Source organism: Micropterus salmoides, unplaced genomic scaffold (genome assembly GCF_014851395.1).
Source record: "Micropterus salmoides isolate LMB-PRFRI ecotype aquatic unplaced genomic scaffold, ASM1485139v1 Ms_hic_scaffold_15, whole genome shotgun sequence".
In the NCBI taxonomy this organism is placed as follows: domain Eukaryota; kingdom Metazoa; phylum Chordata; class Actinopteri; order Centrarchiformes; family Centrarchidae; genus Micropterus; species Micropterus salmoides.
Window position 1 is genome coordinate 23449503 of NW_024040596.1, and position 7217 is coordinate 23456719.

Here is a 7217-nt window from a genome sequence, read left to right on the forward strand (position 1 = left end):
AGTTCAATATTTCTGTATTAGAAATTCTTTATTCTAAAATTATAATACATTTTCAGATGATAAAGTTTTAAAGTTTCCATGATCTGTAAGTTATAATCGTCAAGATTAAAACATAAAAAAGTCTAAATAGTTCACTTTGTGTAATGAATCTAAAATATGAAAGTTTCACTTTTTGAATTAAATTACAGAATAAAATTACTTTAACACAATAGATGCACCTGTATACAACATGTCGTCTTTTGGTGCCCGCTTCAATTCAGACTGCTGCCGAGATAGCGTATGTATTCCCCCAATGCCAGTTTGTGCTTATTTGATACGTACCAAGGAACCTTTTGCAAGCACTGGTTTATGCCTGTTATCACTAATTTGCATCATACCTAAATTTTTATCTATTCTATGTTGCTATAGACAAATTAATAATCTCCACTTTATTTAGCAACTTCAAAGCAAAAACACATAATTATTTTTTTTGTATAATAATGATAATTGTACATGCAATCAGGTGTCAAGGGGTTAAAAGAAAATGGTATCGGTGTGTTGTAAATTTTGACTTCTTGTTGAGTCCATCCTGTGGTAGTTGAATGTCTGATCTCAAGGTTGAAGTCTCCTGAATAGAGAAGTAATGACAAGTGTAATTTTCTGAGAAGGTCTTAAGTAATGTGCTATTTATTGGCATTGACAGGATTTTTATGAACAATGTATGTATCACCGTTTTTCCAATCTGTCTCTTAGTTGCGTTAGTGTTGAACAAGGTCTAAAGCTACTGTGCCTACCTTAAAGTAACAGGATGCACTATATCACTTTAAGTTAAAGCAACATTTTTAGTAGATGGCGTAGTATTTAGTAGAAGATTTGTATTTTAATCTTAAAATAACAGCTTCAAAATCATTTTGATGGTACACTGACTTGTCATAAGGTGAATGAAGTCTCCGAGTCATTGCCACTCCAGGCTCACCGCTATGTAACTTTGAAATCCCTGCAGGACTTTTCTCACGACGACAACAGCATAATAGTTTACAGGACCAGCATCACGCTTCAGCAAGCAAGCTATAAGAAGAAGAAAAAAGTTTAAAATGTTCAATGTAATTTTTTTGGAAGGAGCAAGCTCTGTATTATCAGTATGGCTATCATGGCAGAGGCTGCAAAGAGACCGAAGAAGAAATAAAAGGCTGCAAGACAGACGCCAAGCTGGCATTCTTTCTGTTGTATGTAATCTTGTCCTGTCTTGCTTGATGGTTGGCGACTTAGTTCTTGATCATAATGTAATCATAACAAATGTGTACAGCTGCTTTTATGTTCAACAGTGGTTAAATTCACTCTGAAACAGTATGGGCGCCAAATAGCTAAAAAAAAACAACTTACATAAAGTCGCTTTAGGTTAAGAAGCATATTTGTAAATTATAGATGTATAAAACTGATTTGATGTTGTTATAGGAAGATTTGCATTTGGCCCCCAGGTGGCAGAAATAATTAACTTTTTTTAAGATTGAAGGGCACCTTTAGATAAACATAATGAAATATAAGATGTTAGTCTGCTGAATTTCCCTTCAGTTGTTTTGGTGATGTGGAGATGTCACACGCTTTAACCACTGCTGTTGCTATTTTGGATTTATTTTTATCTAATAAGTGAGGGACAGTTGCTAATTTCTCTGTGGTGTAATTTTAGAAATAATTTTTTTGTTCATTTGCATTTACACGATGAAAATGGCCCATGTTTTACAGAAGTTGATACTGAATGAAAATGCTGCCACACATTTCTGTATATTTTTAATCCAGAAATTAAAAATAAGTAGTTAATTAGAATAAGGTATGGTTAATTTACTCATGGCTTGGTTAAGCTTTTTTGTCAGGTTCCCACTTACATTAATGTTAAAAATGACTTTAGTTGAGTCCATGCATCTTTAGAGTATACAATTTTCAAGATGTTAAAACAATTGTTTCACCAGAATATTTAATTTAAAGATGTCACCACTGTAGAAATCCCACTTTTCTTAGTTCTTGCTGCTGCATTCTGGCTATCCCGCCAAGGGGAATTGCTATTTTCAGAGATGCACAAAATAGTCAGCTATCCAGTTAACAGTTCTTGAAAAATTGCAAAGTGGGGCTTACATTGTAACATACTGATATGGAGTGGCTGGAAGGTGAATTCCTCAGGAGATGATGAAAAACAAAGCAGGTCTGTTAAACTTTTCAGTCATCTGCTAATGTTATCGAGGCAATCTGGAGAATTCCCAAAACATGCAACATCTCCTGCTTTCTCAACAGCCAGTCATTAGAGTTTAATGAACAGTATGTTCTGTGTTGATCACCTTTTAACCTCCACGTGTTAAAGACATTGGCAAAACACTGCTACTACATGTGAAAAGCGTGTTTTTGTTTGCTTATAAAAGTCATTTTGCACTATTATCCACCCTTTGGAAAAAAAAACCAATAACATTAGTTCCAGTAAAAGTTAAACTCTGCTTTGCAACTGAAGAGTGGTCTGAGCAGTAGCCTGCAACAGGCGGCCCGTGGGCCAAAACTGGTCCTCCAGCAATAATATCTTGCCCACGGAATACTTTGATAGCAGCTGGTGCTGAAATAGATCTCAGTCGTGACAGCAATAGTAACTTACATAATCTCCCTCGTTTATTTGCCTACAAAATAAAAGTGCACAAAAGCTTTTTTTTGCAGCAATGCTTTCTTTTAAGTTGAATTAAGAGCTTGGACATTCAAAAGAGACTGTGGCTAGCTTAACACACTTCTGAAATGTCTATTAGGAAATGTAAGACTGGATTCCCCTGAATCAGAAGTGCAGGAATTTCTTCTGCCTGGGGATGCTGGGGAAATGAAAATAAGCATCCTTAGGTTGATGGATGTGGATATACACTGAGAAATTATTTTTAATTATCCTTTTACTATGTTCTGGCCTGCCATCTAATGAATTTTAAAGAATGGCCCGGTGCCACACTTTTAAAATATATATTTATTGTTTTAAAGGAATTTAAAGGGTACAATATCTACAAAATAGCAGTAATATTAAAATAACAACATAGACTGAACATTAGCACTGCTACGGGGAACGAGTGATGCACCATTTAGCTTTCAAGAGGCAGGCAGTAAGTAAAGATTTTTAATTCTTTGAAATCGGGAAAAAAAACAGCGTAAATATTCATGATACATAGCTTGGGATTAAGAGGTAGGTTTTTTACCAACAATGTGACTAATGAGATTAAGTAACTTCCTCCAAAAAAATAAATAATGTGAGGACAATCCCATGTGCAGTGGAACAGTGAACCTTTCTGACTGTAACATTTAAAATAGCCAGGCTGGCGTGATGTACTGTCTACTCAGCCATTTATATTGTAGCAGAATGGTATTTGTAGTAACAGTTTGGGTCACTGAGCAGGCTTTTTTTTTTTGGATTTACTCACAAACAAATTATATAGCACAGACACTTGCCCTTTAGCTTCTAAATTCTAATGTCTACAAAGGGGGAAGTGTCAAACTATTACCCTGTTTAGATATAATATAACTTCTAATTTGGAGATATTTAAAGAAATGTTTAGCTGGGATACCATATTTATTTTTTAGATCTTCAAACGGCATAAATTAATTTTCATTATATAAATCAGACACTTTACCTTTGGAAGACCCTCCATCATATGGCAGATTCAATAAGGACAGCCTGAGTTGTGGGCGCTTGTTATTCCAAATAAAGCTTGAGATGTTTTGGGGGGATTTATTGGAAGAGATACAAAAATGTACTTATTATTGTCATTTTTAAGATGTTAATACATCCAATTAAAGATATGGGTAATTTATCTGTATAACTGCCTCTGTGAGAGGGTTATAATTGGCAATAATTTCATCAATAGTAGGGGTAATTTTGATATCTAAATAAGTAAATCCCTGTTTTGACACAAGAAATGGAGAAAAGACTGGGGGGGGGGTTGCCTTTCATTACTCCTGATTTATTGTTATTTATTTTATACCCTGAGAAGGTGCCAAAGATTCCTATCAAGTCCAATAAACAAGGTAGAGTTTGTTTCAATCTGGAACAAAGCCTGATGCCAAACTTACTTGCCGACCACTGTCCTAGAGGCTCAGGCATAATCAGAATCTGAAGAAGTGAAAGTTCCCACTTCATTTCAGGTAAATTGTCATCACAATATGAAAAGTTCTGATTGTTTGAAAACAGACAAGAAAAATCAATCTTAAAATTTTTGTTATTCTTCTGGTTTTCTAACAGAAAATAGACATTATTTCTTAGGCTTTTAGCTGACCCTTTTAGGTCAACGAACAAACCACATTAAAAGCATTACCATTAACAAGGAGGTCAGGTGAAATAATGGCTAAATGAAAATGAGATTAATTATAGAAGCTTCACTGATTTTACACATTAAAGTCTGTTTACATGTCTTGGGTTGTGCAAAGGTTGATGGGCAGAAGACGACAAAGGATGCAGCTACTCATGCATGGAAATCTGAGCAGAAGTAGCAGAACAGAGTCTAAAGTGTTTTATTTTAATTTGTTTTTTATTTTTTATTATTTTATTTATAACTTTTATGTGCTGGTATTTAGCTCTTTATCTTAACAAGTAACAAGTAGTACAGGTTAGTCATCATATACAGGAAGTGGATACAGATATGTACAGGATGATAACCTAAAGTATTTGCTAAAACACACATCAGATCACAGGATAGGATGACATCATTTTACCAAATCTCTGTCCATTAAAGCAGATAATTGTTAGCCATGTGGCTTTTGTTTAAAAGGGCTCGTTCTGCTTACAATCAATCACTGTTAATCCAAACACTCTGAGTACAACTTTAAACAAAGACAACTTTTGGGCTTTGCCTCAGACTGAATAAAATGAGAGAAGACGACATGCACATGATCCTTCCCTAGTTATGGGATTGTTTTCATGACAACCATGCCACCCCACAGCTTGCATAATTAAAAACTACTTATGATCAATATGTCAGCCATAGTGAGTAATGCACAGGAATGCACAATGGTGGACACCGTAGTTTCTACACAGGTAGATGACAGAACACTGAATCACACAACATTTTTCACAGCTGTTTTTAAACATTTGTTTATACAGGGAAGTTTTATTTCTTCACGCACAGTCTGCCACAGTCAACTACATTAAATACTTGTGAAAGAATGTTACTGCCTTTTAGACACAAAGCCAGGAAGGCTCACTGGAGTTTGAGTACAATTAAAATGTAACTTGCAGACAACACTAACTTAAAAACTCTTTGATACAATGTTAACCTTCTGATTTTATTTTTTTAAAAGTTAAAAGTAAATCCAAATTAATCACTTTCATTAATAAAAATCCAAATTCAGTGTATTGATAAAATTAAACCCTATTCTTTGTGTGGATGTAATTGTTTATGCTAACAATTATTATTATTATGGAAGTCATTGTTATATTGATGGAACTATGAATGAATATATATTTTGCCAAAAGTATTGGGTGACCCCTCCAAATCATTTAATTCAGGCGTGCCAATCACTTCCATGGCCACAGGTGTATAAAATCGAGCACCAAGGCATGCAGACTGCTTCAACAAACATTTGTGAAAGAATGGGTCGCTCTTAGGAGCTCAGTGAATTCAAGAGTGGGACGGTGATGGGTTGCCATCTATGCAATAAGGACATTCGTGAAATTTCCTCACTACTAAATATTCCACAATCAACTGTTAGTGGTATTATAACAAAGTGGAAGCAATTGGGAACAACAGAAACTCAGCCACAAAGTGGTTGGACACATAAAATCACAGAGCAGGGTCAGTGCATGCGCAGGCTCACAGTGCGCAGAAGTCGCCAACTTCTGCAGAGCCAATAGCTACAGACCTCCAAACGTCGTGTGGCCTTCGGATTTGCTCTAGAACAGTGCGTAGAGAGCTTCATGGAATGGGTTTCAATGGCCGAGCAGCTGCATCCAAGCCATACATCACCAAGTGCAATGCAAAACATCTGATGCAGTGATGTAAAGCACGCTGCCACTGGACACTAGAGCGGTCTGGCAGTTGCCAGGAGAAGAGTACTTGCCTGACTGCATTGTGCCAAGTGTAAGGTTTGGTGGAGGGGGGATTATGCAGTGGGGTTGTTTTTCAGGGGTTGGGTATGGTTCCTTAGTTCCAGTGAAACGAACTGTTAATGCTTCAGCATCCCAAGACATTTTGGACAGTTTCATGCTCCCAACTTTGTGGGAACAGTTTGAGGATGGCCCCTTCCTGTTCCAACATGACTGTGCACCAGTGCACAAAGCAAGATCCATAAAGACATGGATGAGAGAATTTGGTGTGGAGAACTTGACTGATCTGTACAGAGTCCCAACCCGCCAGAACACCTTCGGGATGAATAAGAGCGGAGAATGCGAGCCAGGCACTATAGTGTATATTGTTGGACGGATTAATGAAGGATTATAATAGTTGCATTGGCTAAACAGGTACACATGCACTGTATTACTATGTAAAAAGGATCTTTAGAATATAGCTACACAAAATGTGGTGCTTTTGTTTTCTCTGTGAGCTGTAGGTGAAACTCACTCACAGGATCACTATCATCTAGGTGCACTCCAAAATGTTGTTTGCAGTCAAATGACAGGACATTATCATGTCACAGTGAAACTGACCTTTGTCCTTTTAAGTACAAAAATGTTATTATGTCATAATGTTGTCATATTTACCATTATATTCTTGAGTTATGATAATTAGGTAATTTTGAGGTCACAGTGACCTTTGAGTCAACAGTGTCACCAACGCACAATTAGTAGGTACAAGCTATTGCTGGTGCTGACGAATAAAACTAATGAAGTACAAGCAGTAGATACAAGCTCCAAGACATAGCATGCTGCAATTTGTCCCTCTAATGTATTCAATATCATTATATTTAACCGATCAGGTTAAGCTTCCGTTTTTCTGTAACATATCTCTGACAATCTTTGTCGTCATTTAACAACACTGATAAATTTGACATTATTTCCAGCAGGCTTATATTTTCCTTGTATTTAAAAAAAAAATAAGCCTGTTAGCTTGCCAGGCTAACTCAAGCTACTGTCTGTCTGTCTGGCTTTGCGTGTCTGCCATCATTGCAACATGACATGCATGGATTCAGACAATTGGCATAGTCAGACAGACAAAGAGGAAATTCTGTGTTAGTACAGATCTACGCCATGGCTGTTATACCAAATGGTGGATGAATAACACGTCAATGTCTTT

General features: G+C 36.3%; 1 long non-coding RNA gene across 1 annotated transcript in view; it reads right to left on the minus strand.

The window, feature by feature from the left end:
• Positions 1-880: 880 nt before the first annotated feature.
• The window catches only part of LOC119904451, a 15194-nt gene continuing 8857 nt past the window's right edge, over positions 881-7217 (minus strand). Inside the window, exon 3 of the long non-coding RNA XR_005444699.1 lies at positions 881-1047. This is a non-coding gene — a long non-coding RNA (uncharacterized LOC119904451). The remainder of the gene's footprint in view (positions 1048-7217) is intronic.